Genomic DNA, 14473 nt, shown 5'->3' with positions numbered 1-14473 from the left:
TTAAGAAATGAGTTTAACTCTAACTTCTTTGAGGCTCTCTGCTGTATAATTTCAGTGTAGATGGGTCTAAATTCTCCAAGCTTTGAGATTATTTGAAAATCTTAGAATTTCAAAGTAAAATTCACACAGTATTCATAGAATTGCTAATATCCTGTCCAGGCTGGAACTGAATAAACAAGTCCCCATGTCTCTCTTTGGGTCTATGTGAGTTTCAAATAGATTGACATGAGCTCTCAAGAAACAAATCATGGCAGTGAAGGAACGTTATGGAATATAGCTGCAGCTTTTTTAGCCACCCACAGACTGTAAAGGCTATTTTGGTCTCCATCATTTCCCTAGTCAGATTTTCAGATTACAAGCCACGGTGACAAATGACACATTGTTTTATATAAGTGTGCCAAATACTGGTAAAACAAGCTTGAAGTTTATTTTAGCCTAGATGTGGGGAAACAAGAAAGTACATACTCCAACTTTTCTGGACTCAGTTGCATGGATTATTATTAAGTCTGTGAACAGAAATGGAAGTTATACAAAGTTACCAGAAAATGGTAATTTGTATTTCAGTATGGGAAGTAGCAAGAGTCAGATGCTCATGGATGACCTTGTGACCTACTTTTATAAAACCTGTGATACTTGTCCTTGAGAGTTACATTTGTAATTCTGCTTGTTCTCTTTTCCAAAAGTGAAATGTATTCTATTATGTCTGTTACCACAGATGGCAGCCACTACCAGCTTGTTATCATGACGTTTCTTAATGAAAATTACCCAGATGACACAAAACCAATTCTGGCTCACCCGCTCTGATTTTTTAACGTTGAATTGTGTTCTTGTCCTGACATGGTTTTTTTTTTTGCTGATGTAAGAATTCTGTTATGTTTGCACTGCCTGAAGCAACATTGCAATACAAATCTAACCTTCTAATCTTGTGTAAAACTGACAGCCATATTTCATACAAGCATCAGCTTTACAGTGATTAAAAAAACGCTCACTGTTCACCTGGTTTGTCAGAGCTCATTTCAGCACATTTTGACTGCTAACAAAAGATGTAACTGGCTAATACATGTTCTAATAAACATAGGATGAGTTTTAAAGATCTTGCATTGATAATTTTAACATTTCTCCTGTGAAAAATGCATATTCCTTGCTTACATAGACTACCTTATTCTTCAGTGTCACATAGACGAAAGAGATGGGTCTCCAGGAAAGAGGTAATGGAAATCGAGTGTGGGACTGGGTCTAGTATTTAACAGACAGGTTGTTTGCACTCACTTGGTTTAAGTGCTGTGTTCTCGAGGGAGGTGTTGTCCTTCTCCACAGAGTGTGGGCAAGGAGGGTTACAGTTCTTCTGCACTTGGCATGAAAGAGTTTTCAATCCGTTACATTTCAGTTATTTCAATTACCAGATGTGTATTTAAATTATCCCAGCTCTAATATATGTATTGTTGTAACCATTTTTTCCCAGTCTTGTCAGGAGAACTGTCAGTTCACACCATTCAATCTTTCAGCAGAACCACAATAGTTGTGGCTGCTATATTCAGCAGATAACTTGGTTAGCTCATAGCAATCAAGAACACTGTTAGCATCAATCAGTATTAAGAAAGAGGAAAAATAAGGATCTGTATCTCTAGATGAGAACTGAAGTACAAATCTGTTCAATTAGGCATGAAGCCTATCAGTGCATATTCTCATGCATTTATCAAGTCAACACTTAACTACATTCTTCAGAGCAACTCTATCTGCATGTAGCTTGCATGAAGCATTTAAAATCCTTTTCCCCTTCTCCCCCCACCAGTGGCTCACTGTACTTTATTGAAGTTAATATTTACAAAAGCGATTCATAAGAACAGAAATATTTTTGTTTGCACCAGCTCTGTGAAAGAAGACCACTACAAGATTCCTAAAGGAATTACTTTCTATTCCACCAAACGTAAGGTACAAGAGAGATTAATTTACCCGACTTCCAATTTTGAACGCTCTCCGCTCGACTATAGCGCAACACGTGGATGCGAGTAAGGCCGGGGCTGCTCTCACCACCCCAGCCTGCCAAAGCCTCCCGACGGCCCTAAGCCAGGGAGGGGCACCGCCGCGGTTGCTCGCCCGCGGCCAGCGCGGAGATGCGGCTCCTGAGGGATCCCTCTTTCTCACCCAGGGTATATTTTGCCACTCTGTTCCGCGTTGAGCCCCGGGCAGGGGCCGAGAGGCGAGGGTTGACTTCAGCGAGCGTGGATGTCGCACCCAGGCCGACAGCGACTCTGTGAGAATAATAAACTCAGCGCAGCGCTGAGCTGGGGATCGATGTGTTTTCTCTCCGCCAAGCGGGCGCTCTGTACCCGCTCAGGAGAAACTGCACGGGAAGTTTGAAGCGGGCAGGAGGAGGGTACAGCATCCCTTCTCCGAGCACTGCGCGCGGCTTCCACGCGTCCCGGCAGCTCCGGCTCCGCCACAGGGGCCGGCCCGGGGGAGGGCCGCGCGTCAGCGGCGGTGGGGCGGCGTCACAGAGCGCCCCGAGAGCGGCGGGCGGGGGTCCCGGGCGGGGCCGGCATCGCCGCGGCGGGCTGCGGCCGCGGTGGCGGCGGCGCGCCGCCTCGCCTCGCCTCGCCTCGCCTCGCCTGGCCGCTCGCAGCCGCGGAGGGGCGGCGCTGCCTCCCCGCACTCCCCCGCCCGGCGCCCCCGCTCCGTCTCCGGGAAGGGCGCGGGGAGCCCCCTCGTTGCCCCCTCGGCGCGGCGACGGAGTTGAAGCCGGCGGCGGCAGCTCGGTGCGATGCCGTGTTAGCCCCCGAGGGAGCGCCGGAGGGAAGGTGCACGAGTGGCCGGGGCTTGCGGCTGGCACCATGGGCACCGGGCTCGGGGGCGCGGCGGACGGGCTCTCTGGGCGCTCCGAGTGAGCCCGGAGATGTGCCGGCGCCCGGGGGAAATATATTGGAAATAGCACGGAGCGGTCCGAGGAGGACGAGCGGCGGCACCCCGTTTCACCAGCTGAGAGGAGGTCGCCCGGCGGTCGTGTATAGGCAAGTGAGCGCTCCCTTTTTTTCTTTTTTTTTTTCTTTTTATTCTGGCTTTCCCTGCGTCTCGAGTGACTTCTTGCAGCTGTTTGTTGCCTGCGCGCCGGGGTTTGGAGTTCAGGCTCCCTGCGGGTAGGTGCCGGCTGGGGCTGGGCTGCAGGGGAACGCGGTCCTGAATCCCAACGGTACGCGCTGCGCCGCGGCAGCAGAGGAGCACTGCGTGCGGGGTGCCCGCGTGCAGCTGCAACAAATGGTGACTTACAGGAATTAGTGTGAAATGCCTTTTCCTTTGTGCTGGGCTCTAACTATTGTAGGAGACTCCGGCAGCGGCAGGCTGCATATGAACGTTTCAGACCCTGTCAGGGATTAGGTAGTGAACCTGGAGTTTTGATTTTTGATGCTTTTAACTTTCCGATGTCCTACCTGGAGATTTCCTCTGAGATGCTTTGGCTGTGAGGATATGGTTTACTCGATCTTGTTTGTTGGCTTGCTTTTACCCGTGGATACCTATTATGGTACTTAGCAATGCCATGAAACAGAAAGTTGGCTTGTTCAGGATACAGGGCATGGGCAGCAGACAGGGTGCTAATTTTGCTCCTGGAGGAACTCCAAAGGAGCAGGCCCATGAGTCTGTAATCTGCTAAACCCTCAGAGAACTCTGAACAGACCTGTCACGCTGCAGAGGATGAACCTTCCTGTTCACCGTTCAGCACAGATAGGGGAATACAGGCTGGTAGATTATATGCTATCTACAAAGCACCTGTCTCTGAAATGCAGGGGATAGAGAGATGATTCCTGTTCCAGTTTGGGAGCAGACTGAACTTGAGACTGTTTAATTAAGTTTGCTGGTATTGATTTCCTTAGTGTCTTCTTTCTGAGCTTGAAAACTACTATCTTTTACAGTGACCTTGATGTATGTTCTGTTCGAACATGGGAGCATCACAGAATAAAAGCGGTTACACAGATATATAGTTCAGCTCTGACACTTCACTAAGAGCTCTGGCAGTAGCAGTTGAACATGGTAGTTTCAGCAGAGGCACTGGACACGGTGTGAGAATAGGTTTGGGGAAATAGCTCACTCACAGGGTTGAAAGTATCAGTAACAGTCTTGGAAGCTTCTGCAGAAATGTCAGTGTGAAACATCTGAGGAGTTTGGGATATTTCTTTTTCTAAACAGGGAGATCTCTAGCAAAAGATGTTTGGGGGCAGTCTGAGAGCTCTGCAGGTTAAGGCACATTGCTGACAGGAGCAGTTCTTCTAATGGGTGGCAATAGATGTTTTTACATAGATGCAAAGCTAACTGGATTAAAAGCTGTTGACTTGGCAGTACTGTGGAAACATAACTAACTCAAGTTTATAGCAGAAAGATAAAGTAAGCCTTTCCTGTAACAGTGGATGGAGCTCCCTGTGGGTAAGCAGGCAGAAGGGAATGTCATTTGTTTCAGTGCAGTTGCAGGTAGTTCGCAGTTCGCATTTCTGGCTGCCTGTAGATACTGTGAAACACAATTAGAATAACTGTTGAAAGATACTGGGACACAAATCAATCCATTACTTTAAATGCTCGACTTCAGCATCATATCAACAAAGTTCAATTTTTAACAAAGTGTACCTCTGGTTTTGTTGTAGTAATTCCTTCCTCTGTTGCAGAGTGGCAGGCTTTCACTAGGCATGTGCAGCGAAGATCATAAAACACTGAAGCATGCACTGATCTGAATTAATTTGAGCTATATATTACAGTGGTGATTTCCACAATTAATATTAGTAACTGCTTATACTCGATTCTATAAATAAATGGGTTTTAAAAATTGTACTGGCATTGTCACTTCTGATACAAATTACAGAACTCTTTTATTTTTTTTAGTTCTTCAAATTAATCAGACACTATTCTCGATCATTGCCTCAAGAAGAAAACATGATATAATGATATATCATTTGGCTTTTGCAGTATCTTGTCCAATAGCTATGAGATAATGTAATGAATGTCCTCGTCACTGAATTAAGAACATGCTGCTCTAGACTTTCACTTACAGAGAAAATTTTTTCTGTTATAAGTCCAAAGAACCAAGTTTTGACAGAGTCTAGTTGAAAAAAGAAACCTTTCCTTTCCTATTAGGAACTTGACAGTAAGAAATGAGGTCTTTAAGGGTAAAATTACAAAGCAATGACTTCTAAGATACTGATCAAAACCCTTCATCTTCAGATATTTTCTTTATCTTTGAATTGTAACTTTTCCACATATTTATACTTCAGTTTAAATTATGTGTTGTTTTCAATTTCAAAAAATCAAGAATATCCATTCTGCCATTTACTGTAGAGCTATTCAAGCATTCTCTCTAACGTGCCGTATCACATTTTGTACCTTTTCAATTAGAGACTTCCAAAGTATGGCACATTCAACTTTATGGCAGGCATTTATATTCTAATATGATGCAAACCTTTTTAATAGAGAAAATATTGATTCAGAAATTTCAGGGTAAGATATTACATTTCTCATGCATTTTTATTTATTTATTTATTTATTTATTTTCCCTGTGTTTGCTCAGATATGCTGTTTGGTTTGTCAGGCATAACTTGCATCAACTGACAGAAAGCCCTGTAAGCAAAATTAAACATTATCAACAGTTCAGTAAGGTTTTGCTTGTCAGTCCAACTCAGATGAGTACATTATTTCTTTTAGTCTTAAATCAAACCTATGTACATTTATAAAATAACTGTAGTCTGTTCTCAGTTCTTTACTCTGAATTGCTCAGATAAGCACCATTTCTTCATGCTTGTAACTTAGCACAGGTCCTTTTGCCTGAGCCACCATGAGCACTGTCAGTATTCCTTATCAGTAGTCATTGCCAGCTTTGCTTGCATGCATTGTTAAAAAGGTAAGGAGTTGTAGCAAAAAATAAGTGTCAGATTGGTTTAGCATGCAGTCTTTCATGGCCCTTCTCATGGCTGTGCTTTCAGTTCAGGTTTCCAGCAAGAAAACTGAATGTGGGTGGGTTGAATCCCAATTTATGTCTGCTGCATCAACATGTTTTTCTGACAGTCTGCTGTGACATTGGCTCAGCATGACTACACAGCCGACCTTCTGTATTTACCTTGACTTTTACCTGCCACAACTGGAGGAGTCTGAAAGCCTTATTGCCATTGCAGCTAACCTAATTTTTCTGCATTCGTATTGCAGATCAGAGAAAGGAGAGAAAGAGAAAGCACACTTTAAGGAAAAAAAAAAAAAAAAAAGCAAACCTGTTTATTCCTTTAATATATCACTCTAATCTACACCAGAGGATGAAGTGGAGGTACTGTTAGAGAAATTTGCGTGTATTGTCAGTTGTGCAAGGGAGACACCTGTCCATCTTCAGAGACTGATGTAGTGGGTGATGTATCTACTCATTATGGAGAAGAGGAGCTACATAATATGGAAGAAAAGCTTTTCTCCATTGTGCTCTTCTGATATGGTTGTTGCTGTCTTATGCGACTATGAGCTTTATCTTCAGTAAATAGCTGAAACTGGCCAAAAGAGGTGGTACAGAGATGTATAATTAATCTAGAGGAGCAGGAGCTATGCGATACTTCCTCAAGAACTTTCTCTCTTCAATTGATTGAAGTAAAGAGTGGAAGGAGACTAAATAAGAAAAAAATATTTGGGATGAGATTAATATCATGACTTTCCCTCCACTGGGTGAATTTGGACAGGATGTTGCCCTTAGAATGGATTTGGATGTTCCCAGGCTGGAACAAGACCTGAGGTGGAGCTCAGCTCTGACACTGTTGCTTGCAGGGTAAATTTTAGTGGCCACTGAAATTCCTGTGTGAGGTGTGGCTGAGGTTAAAACTGTGAAGGAACCCTGTGAAGAAGTTTCAGTCATCATGAACTCAACTGATTGTTGTAAATTCCCAAGTTGCTGGCTTTATTTATTTATTTATCTTATTAATCTTTTTTTTTTATATATGATGTATTTGCTTCTTGCTCTTAGGTTTGAGTGTTCCTTGCCAGGTCTGATGAAAAGAATGGGAATGTTGTCAGTAATGTTTATTTCTCTTTATGTCAGAAATTAAAGGGACATTCAAATCATCCTGTACAAATGATATAATTTTGCCATGCCCTCTGATTCTTTCTTTGCTATAAATATTATTTAGAAAATTTTTATTGAACTCATTGTAAAATGCTCAGTGATTTCAACAGAAATAATACCGTGTTCTTGGAACTGTTCTCAAAGTTTGATATTCATCTGTAATACAGTTATTATCTCTTGCCTTACCATAAAAATATGGATTCTTAATTGCATAATTGTTTCTGAAATTCTTTTTGTGAAACGCTTTGCTGTTTCTAAATATATCAACATTCAAAATTATGTGAGATAGCTTTTTCTAGTCATCTACATGGCAAAATGCTTTGATTGACTATTTTAACAGTTGTGAATAATGAACTGTATGTTTCAGCTTCTGCTACACAAATGGACATTGATTTTCTTGGCTTGCTTTTGACCTCTAAAGAAGTAAAGCAATTAGAATTATGTTTGCATCTCTTCTCTCTCTTATCATTTCATATATGTTATAAACAGACTTTGAGAATTGATGTGCATTAATCAGATGATTTTTTTTTTCTGAGTGAAAAAGGCTGTGAAAATCAATGGCCCTACAGCTCTAGATTTTATCACACACAGCTGTCTGCCTGTATGCACTATCTGTTAGTATCGCAGCTGAATGTCCCTAAATGCGTCAGAATTCACAAACAGCTCCTTGTACACCTGTTTTAACCAGTCATTAAGTGGCAAACATTTATAAGGCAGTATATAAAAGGTTGATCCATGCAGAGCACTTGTTGTCATGAAGTAAAATACACACCAGCGCATGCACAGTGCTCTTCACTGGGGATAGATTTATGAATATCAATCAGGCCTATGGGTTTTAAAAACTGGAGTGTCTTCATTCTAATTCTTTATTTTTCTCTTTTTATGAAACAACTTTATAAACACAGAGGGTAATATATAATAAAAAGAACTCTTTTCAAAATCAGTGTTAGGCATTAATAATGAGGAGGAATGAATTTAAAAGCAAAGTGGGGCTGTAGTTCCAAGAAACATGAGTGGTTAATGCACTATGAATATGGCATGATTGGCTGTTGTCAGGGGTGCAGTTAGTAGCAGGGTTCCACTGTTGGCAAACTAAACATCTCTATTAATATAAGTGCAAAAATAACTACTGTACTGCCTTTTCAACTGAAGCAATCTCTCAGTAAAAAACAGTGACATACGTAAAAGATTTATTTATATATATATATATATATATATATATATATATATATATATATATATATATATATATATATATATATATTTTTTTTTTTTTTCTTAGAAACGCTTACTGGAAGCCATTTCTAAGCAATACATATATAGAAATATGACAACGCCTGAAGATTATCACTTTTCATTTTTCTTTAAATCACTGAAATTAGGAGAAATATTCCCGAATAATGAAATGCACAAGTATACCATGCCATTAGTTTTTCTGCTAGTTAATTCTTAAGCATCTGTAGTAAAGTTTTATAACGTGCTTCTGTTCACAAGTTACTGTTTTATGTAATTACAAGGTTGTCTAGTCTGTTTGTTTGGGATGTCTTAATTAAGTTTATCTAAATGAGCCAGCAGCAGTGTGCCATGGTGGCCAAGAAGGCCAATGGGATCCTGGGTGTATTAAAAAGAGCGTGGCCAGCAGCTGAAGGGAGGTGAACCTCCCCACTCTACACTGCCCTGGCAAAGCCTCACCTGGAGTATTGTGCCCAGTTTTTGGCTCTCTATCCTGTTCATTTGTTGGAGATGTCAGTGTTCATTTCCAGAAGTTGTTTATATTATTAAGCATTGTGAAGAAACATGATTCCTGCCTTTCCTAAAGAAAAAATAGAGCAGGGAGGAATCAAATGTGTTTCCTAATGACTAATAATAGGGAAAGTTAAAATCCTGATGTGAAGTGCTGGGTGAGAAATACCCACAGGCTCAGCGTGTACCCTGTAGCACTGAAGGGACAAGCCACAATAATGTAGGAAATCATAGTCAGGAACTTACCCTTATATGCAGGTGAATGTATCTATATGTGGTTTCCTAGGAGAATGAAGTGTGGTACAGATGCTGACCTTAGAGGTTATAAATGTTTATGCAGAGAGAAATGATATCTTTAATGGGAATTACTCTGAATGTCCATACTACAGTAACATCAGTGGTAGATCCAGGAGGTATTCTCCAAATTTCAATGCAGATATCCTAAAGAAATCTATATGCTTCTTTACCCTACTACTTTCTTAAGGAAAACAATTCAAATAAAGCTTTCTGTGCATAAATGAAATGTTTACCAGATGCAGCAGAAACTGTTAATAACTTCTCATGTTACAAATGGCATTAATAATGATAGTTCAGCAGATAAAGTGACAACCACTCTGTAAGGGGCAGGTAAGGTGCCACATAGCTGTTCATTAGAAAGAATGATAGCAGGCATTTAAGGGTACAGATAGAGGTCCTTATGCTTTTCACTATGGATTTTTTCCCCCACCTTTTATTCACAGGAATCTAAAATAACAAAACACTTCCCCTATTAACTACTGCATTGTAGGACTGACCGCCTTGTGTCTGCAGCAGTAAGCCTTCTGTACTGTGCTTCAGGACTGTAAGCCACAGGACTGTAAGCCTGAGACTGTCAGCAACCAAGGTAGTAAATATCTAAGCCAACTGTAAGAAAGATGAGAAAAATGCAGTGGGTGTACTTATTCAATTCTTTATGCTGTGATGGAGAGAAGATATATATGACTCCTGAAAAGAGAAAAGGAGAAGGAGAATAGCTGAAGTTTTTATACAAAGTAGACAACTGTAAGAACAGAAGATGTTTGATGAGAGAGCTGCTGCTGGGGTTCTTGAGGGGAAAGTCATCCTTCCCATGATTGCACTTGTTCAGTAATTGAAATGTGTCCTTGAAATATGGACCTGCTACTCATGCAGAGGAGGTTTGTTGGACGAATGCCTTCTGTTCATCTGAGAAATGCCTGGGAAACTCTGTAGCTCTGTCACTGTTCTCTGAAAGTCCCTCTAGTTCCCCATATTTAAAGCAAGTCCTCATTTGCAGGAATTCAGTTGCATCCTTAAGCAGCTCATGCGGGTCCATTTGAGTATGTAGTTGGGATGCTCTGATTCTTAAGGCCGTTTGAGATTGGCATCATTGTGCACTAGAAGCAAAAAGAAAATTTGTAAAGCTCTGAGGTTGTTTCATGGTAGGAGAGATATAGAAATCATCAGGATTTCTTTACCTTTTCCTTATGTATATACATGTATATCTGGCTCAAGATAAATTGGGCTTTGTGCACGTGCCTATTTTTACAGTAGACTCCATGATAGTTTATTGGGACTAAGCAGAGTCAAGCATCTCATTTCACAATTCTGATTTTCTTCAAAAAAAATTGCTTAGCTGCCTTCATATAAAGCAAGTACAGCTGGAACAAATAGCTGGAACCACCTCTAAAGGCAACTGTGAAAGTGTGAAATTATGATTTCAAGCTTTTAAAATACTAATTCTACTTCTGACACTGTAGATGAGGAGGCTGCTTTTGTGGATCAGGTGTCAATATTTTACCAGTCATAAAGTGATGCACAAGATTAACATACATTCTTCATTTTATGTCAGTAGAACTATCATCTCTGGATGGTGAAAAATATTTTAGATCTTTCAGAATATTTAATTTCTCTACAGGCATTTAAAGCACACACATACACACAAAAACAAAACAAAACAAAAAAAGAAACCAAACAACAAACAAAAAAACCCACAAACCTATACTGTACTTTAAAGTTTTGCAGTTACAGCTATTATTTTCTGCAGTTTTTACAGCATGTAAATAGTTGAAGATTCTACTACAGGGAAAGCTATCCTTTATTTTAAAATATGCATTTACTGTAGTAATATGAATTTATGAGCGTAAACCCTGTTCTGCTGTGCATTTGAAACCAGTGGCTTTGTCTCAAACATCCGTTTGTTCATGAAGGCATTTTGTAGGTTTAAAAAGAAGGTATAATTATGTAAGTAGTCTTTTACTTAAAAGATGTTTTTTATGTTAGCTGACTGGAATACACTCTTGTATTTAAGAATTATGAAGAACAGCTGAAAATATGCTTTTAAATAACACAGAGAAATGTTAGTCAACAAAATTATGGTCTCATCTGCACAGTTCTTATGCACACTGGTATTGTACTTTCAGGGTGCAGATGGGCATTGTAGGGGCAATGTTTGACCTTTGTGTGTTTTTAACTATGCATACAAATCCAAGGAGTTACTCAGGTAAGATGCTGTACACCAGGAATAACACAATATGCTAACAGCACCTATCTGTGCATACTTTGATTTAGGATGTAGGTTGCTGTAGAGTCTGCATCCAGATAATATTCAGAGTGATGTATTCAAGGCTCTGTAGTTGCTGTAAGGAGACTGCATGTTGTTCTGCATATACAGAAATGGTTCTTGGGATATAATCTTCATTTCAGCCTTCATGTACTTGCTTAGAAGGAGAATGCAGATGTTTTGTCAGAGCATGGCAGGCATGACATGTGGCTGAATCAGTTCTGTCTTCCTCAGCCACCGAGAGGATGTTCTACAGCAAGCTGAGTCTTCATCATTCTGGGAAGCCTTTGATTTACTGATATGTACCAGGCAGCTTCTGAAGTGTGAAGCGATTTATCTGGCAGTCCCTTCCATGTGAGTAGCCACCTGCTGTGTGGGTCTTTGCTGGGGAGCTCCTGTTAAAAGGAAGTAGATGATGCATATCAGAGATTTCTGTGATGACATCCTTGTTATTTACAAAGATTGGATATAGTATTTCCTCTTAGGTGTCAGTGAAACTGCTGCAGATAGTTGCTTATTGCAGAAACTCTTGTTGCCTTTGCAGTGAGCAGTGTTCCACACACAGTTCAGTTTTCTTTTACAGCCATGATTGATGGGATGTTTCTTTTTACCAGAGGGCACTGAAACGCTGGCACAAGCTTTCCATAGAAGCTATGGATGCACTGTCCCTGGAGGTGTTCAAGGCCAGGTTGGATAGGACTCTGGGCAGCCTCATCTGGTGGGTGGCAGCCCTGCCTGCAGCAGGAGGTTGGAGCTTGATGATCTGTATAATCTCTTCCAAGTCAAGCCATTTTTTGATTCTTTGATTATTTTGGTTGTTAGATTTCTTGTGGTCCAAGAAAACTTCGGCTCCCATGTTTGTAGCTAGACAGCAGGAGAATCTTTCTGGCTCCCCTTGATGATAGTAGCTGCTTATAGGAGAACATGCAGTTAGTTTTGAGTATTTCTGAGAGTTACTTTATCTTCAGTATAAAAAACCTGTAAAAGGAATGTTAGGATTGTAACAGAGGTATAAAATCAAGTAATTTGAAGAAGAAATAAGTGCTGGTGGAGAATGTTTCTTTATTGCTCACGTGGAAAGCAGTGAGCACAGATGGCACATCTTTTAATGAGGTACAAGGTGCAATCATGTTAGAAGTGAAAGCAACTTTAACTAAAGACTTTTGGCAACTTGTCCTTAAAACTAAAGGTGTAATGTTTGTTTCTGTGACCGGTTAATGATACATCTATACAGAGAATATCTGCCTTAAGTTTTATGTATATCACTCTTAAACTGTCAGGAGGTTAAATTTTTGTTCTTAAGCGAATTTTTTTTCTCAAAGGGATAGCAACATTAATAATATGAGTGCAGGTCATGTTGAGTTTTTGAGGATGTTCTTTAGTTGAAGAATAATATTTATGATTTTTTTTCCAATATTTATATAAAGATTTGCCTGTATTTGTTTCTAAAGTGTGTGCATACATACATTTGTAACAGATACATGTAGATGTGACTGTGTTAAATATGGTATACTAAGTACCTTTATCAACATAGATAGTACTGGAATTTGGAAATCTGTACAAACCTATTTTTGATCTTGACAATGGCCTCATTACTTAACTGGACTTTTCTGTGGCTTCTCTTAGATAATGTGCATGGTACTGTGCATGTACCAGCATTGACTCTTAGCTGTTTTTTTTCACGTTGTGTACCCTCCTCAAGCCTGAGCATGGTCTTCCAGGCTTATTATTCTGACTACATTAAATCTTTCTTTTAATGCCTCTTGTGGTTCTTCTCCTTCCTCATATCAAGTTGAAGCGCTCTATTTTCAAAAGTTTTGCTTAGTAAAGCTGTTTATTAGATTCTGTATTTAGCAGCTTACTGGACCTTTTGTTTTTGCCACCAATCCACTACTATCTTAGTTGCTTCTTCTTCCCTTGAAATTTCCATAAAACATATTTTTCCCCAAATGAAAGTAAAAAAAAAAAAAATCAACAAAAAAACCTCCGACTTAAAAGTTGCATATCTACTTTTATAACCTCCAGTTGTCGACTAACTTAACTTTTTGGGCTGATTTGTAGCCTAAAAGAGAAGTTTTGTTCAGTGGTTCATTTTGAATAGTTTTATATAACTCTGGGCTCACAGCATCTCATTTTTGAATGACTGAAATTTTGCCTCTTTTCATTTTTCTCCTCTTACTGCAGTGATAGAATCTACCTAATATATGTTCTTTAGTATTAAAGTATCCTATCGTAGAGCATGAAAAGAATATTTCATGTTTTAGCTGTGACACTTGCATATTTAATTTGTAGTTACTTAATACACATTCATTCAGCGAAATTCTGGAGCCTGTTTGAAGTGAATATTGTTAGACATCCATCTTGAGGCAGCATGTAACAGATTACCTAGAAATTTACTTCCAGCTAGACAAAGCATCCTTGTTTTTGTTTATGAATGACTCTTCAGCATTTGATTTCAGTAAAGATGGTGGTTAATGTTAAGTTTTGTGGATTTAAACCCATTTCCACTGGTTCAACAGCAGGAAATTGGAAGAGTTTAGTTTTAAAATACTGCAAAGGGACTTAAAAACTGTTTGAACAACAAAAATTAAATGCACCTGTTTGACCATATAGTGAATTAAAAAAGAAAGTGAAGGAGTGAAGGGAATTGTTACTCTCATGTCAAAACTGTGAAGATGTGGAGTGTGGGGAGATCTAAAAAGGAGATGTGGATCCTGATGTGTTCTGCATTTGCTCCTGTCCAGGTAGAATTTGGTTGAATATGATATGAAATGAACATACTGCTACAAGAAAGGATTGGTGAAAGCTTTTTAACTAAAGAGAACCTAGGGTTGGAGTGGGTTTAGCTAGTGGGATTTGAGGTCTAGTTAGGAGCTTTGTGTATAAAAAATAGTGAAATTGGCCTGTTTGATTTTTGAGTGAATCGTCTTATCTATAATTTGGTGATATTTTTACCTTAAACTGATTTTTTTTTAGTATTATATTTGTTAATGAAGTTTCAGTGAGTTTGAAAACTTTGTTTTAATGTAAACCTTAAGATTTCAGTTTCTGCAATATCAATTCCGTTGAGTGGAGTAATGTCTCAACAGGAAACAAACTTC

General features: G+C 39.8%; 1 protein-coding gene across 3 annotated transcripts in view; it reads left to right on the top strand.

Moving 5' to 3' along the window:
- The first annotated feature begins 2685 nt into the window (after window positions 1-2685).
- Window positions 2686-14473, top strand: part of SNTG1 (syntrophin gamma 1) — a 318971-nt gene continuing 307183 nt past the window's right edge. For 2 of the 3 annotated variants that reach the window (XM_065753304.1, XM_065753303.1), the window contains exon 1: window positions 2686-3012. The gene's annotated coding sequence lies outside the window, so the exon portion shown is untranslated. The remainder of the gene's footprint in view (window positions 3013-14473) is intronic. The other variant, XM_065753302.1, reaches the window with a different exon arrangement.

Source organism: Cyrtonyx montezumae, unplaced genomic scaffold, assembly GCF_038088225.1.
Source record: "Cyrtonyx montezumae isolate F1298 unplaced genomic scaffold, pur_monq_1.0 scaffold_8, whole genome shotgun sequence".
Classification (NCBI taxonomy): Eukaryota; Metazoa; Chordata; class Aves; order Galliformes; family Odontophoridae; genus Cyrtonyx; species Cyrtonyx montezumae.
This window is presented reverse-complemented; position numbering and strand designations above follow the sequence as displayed.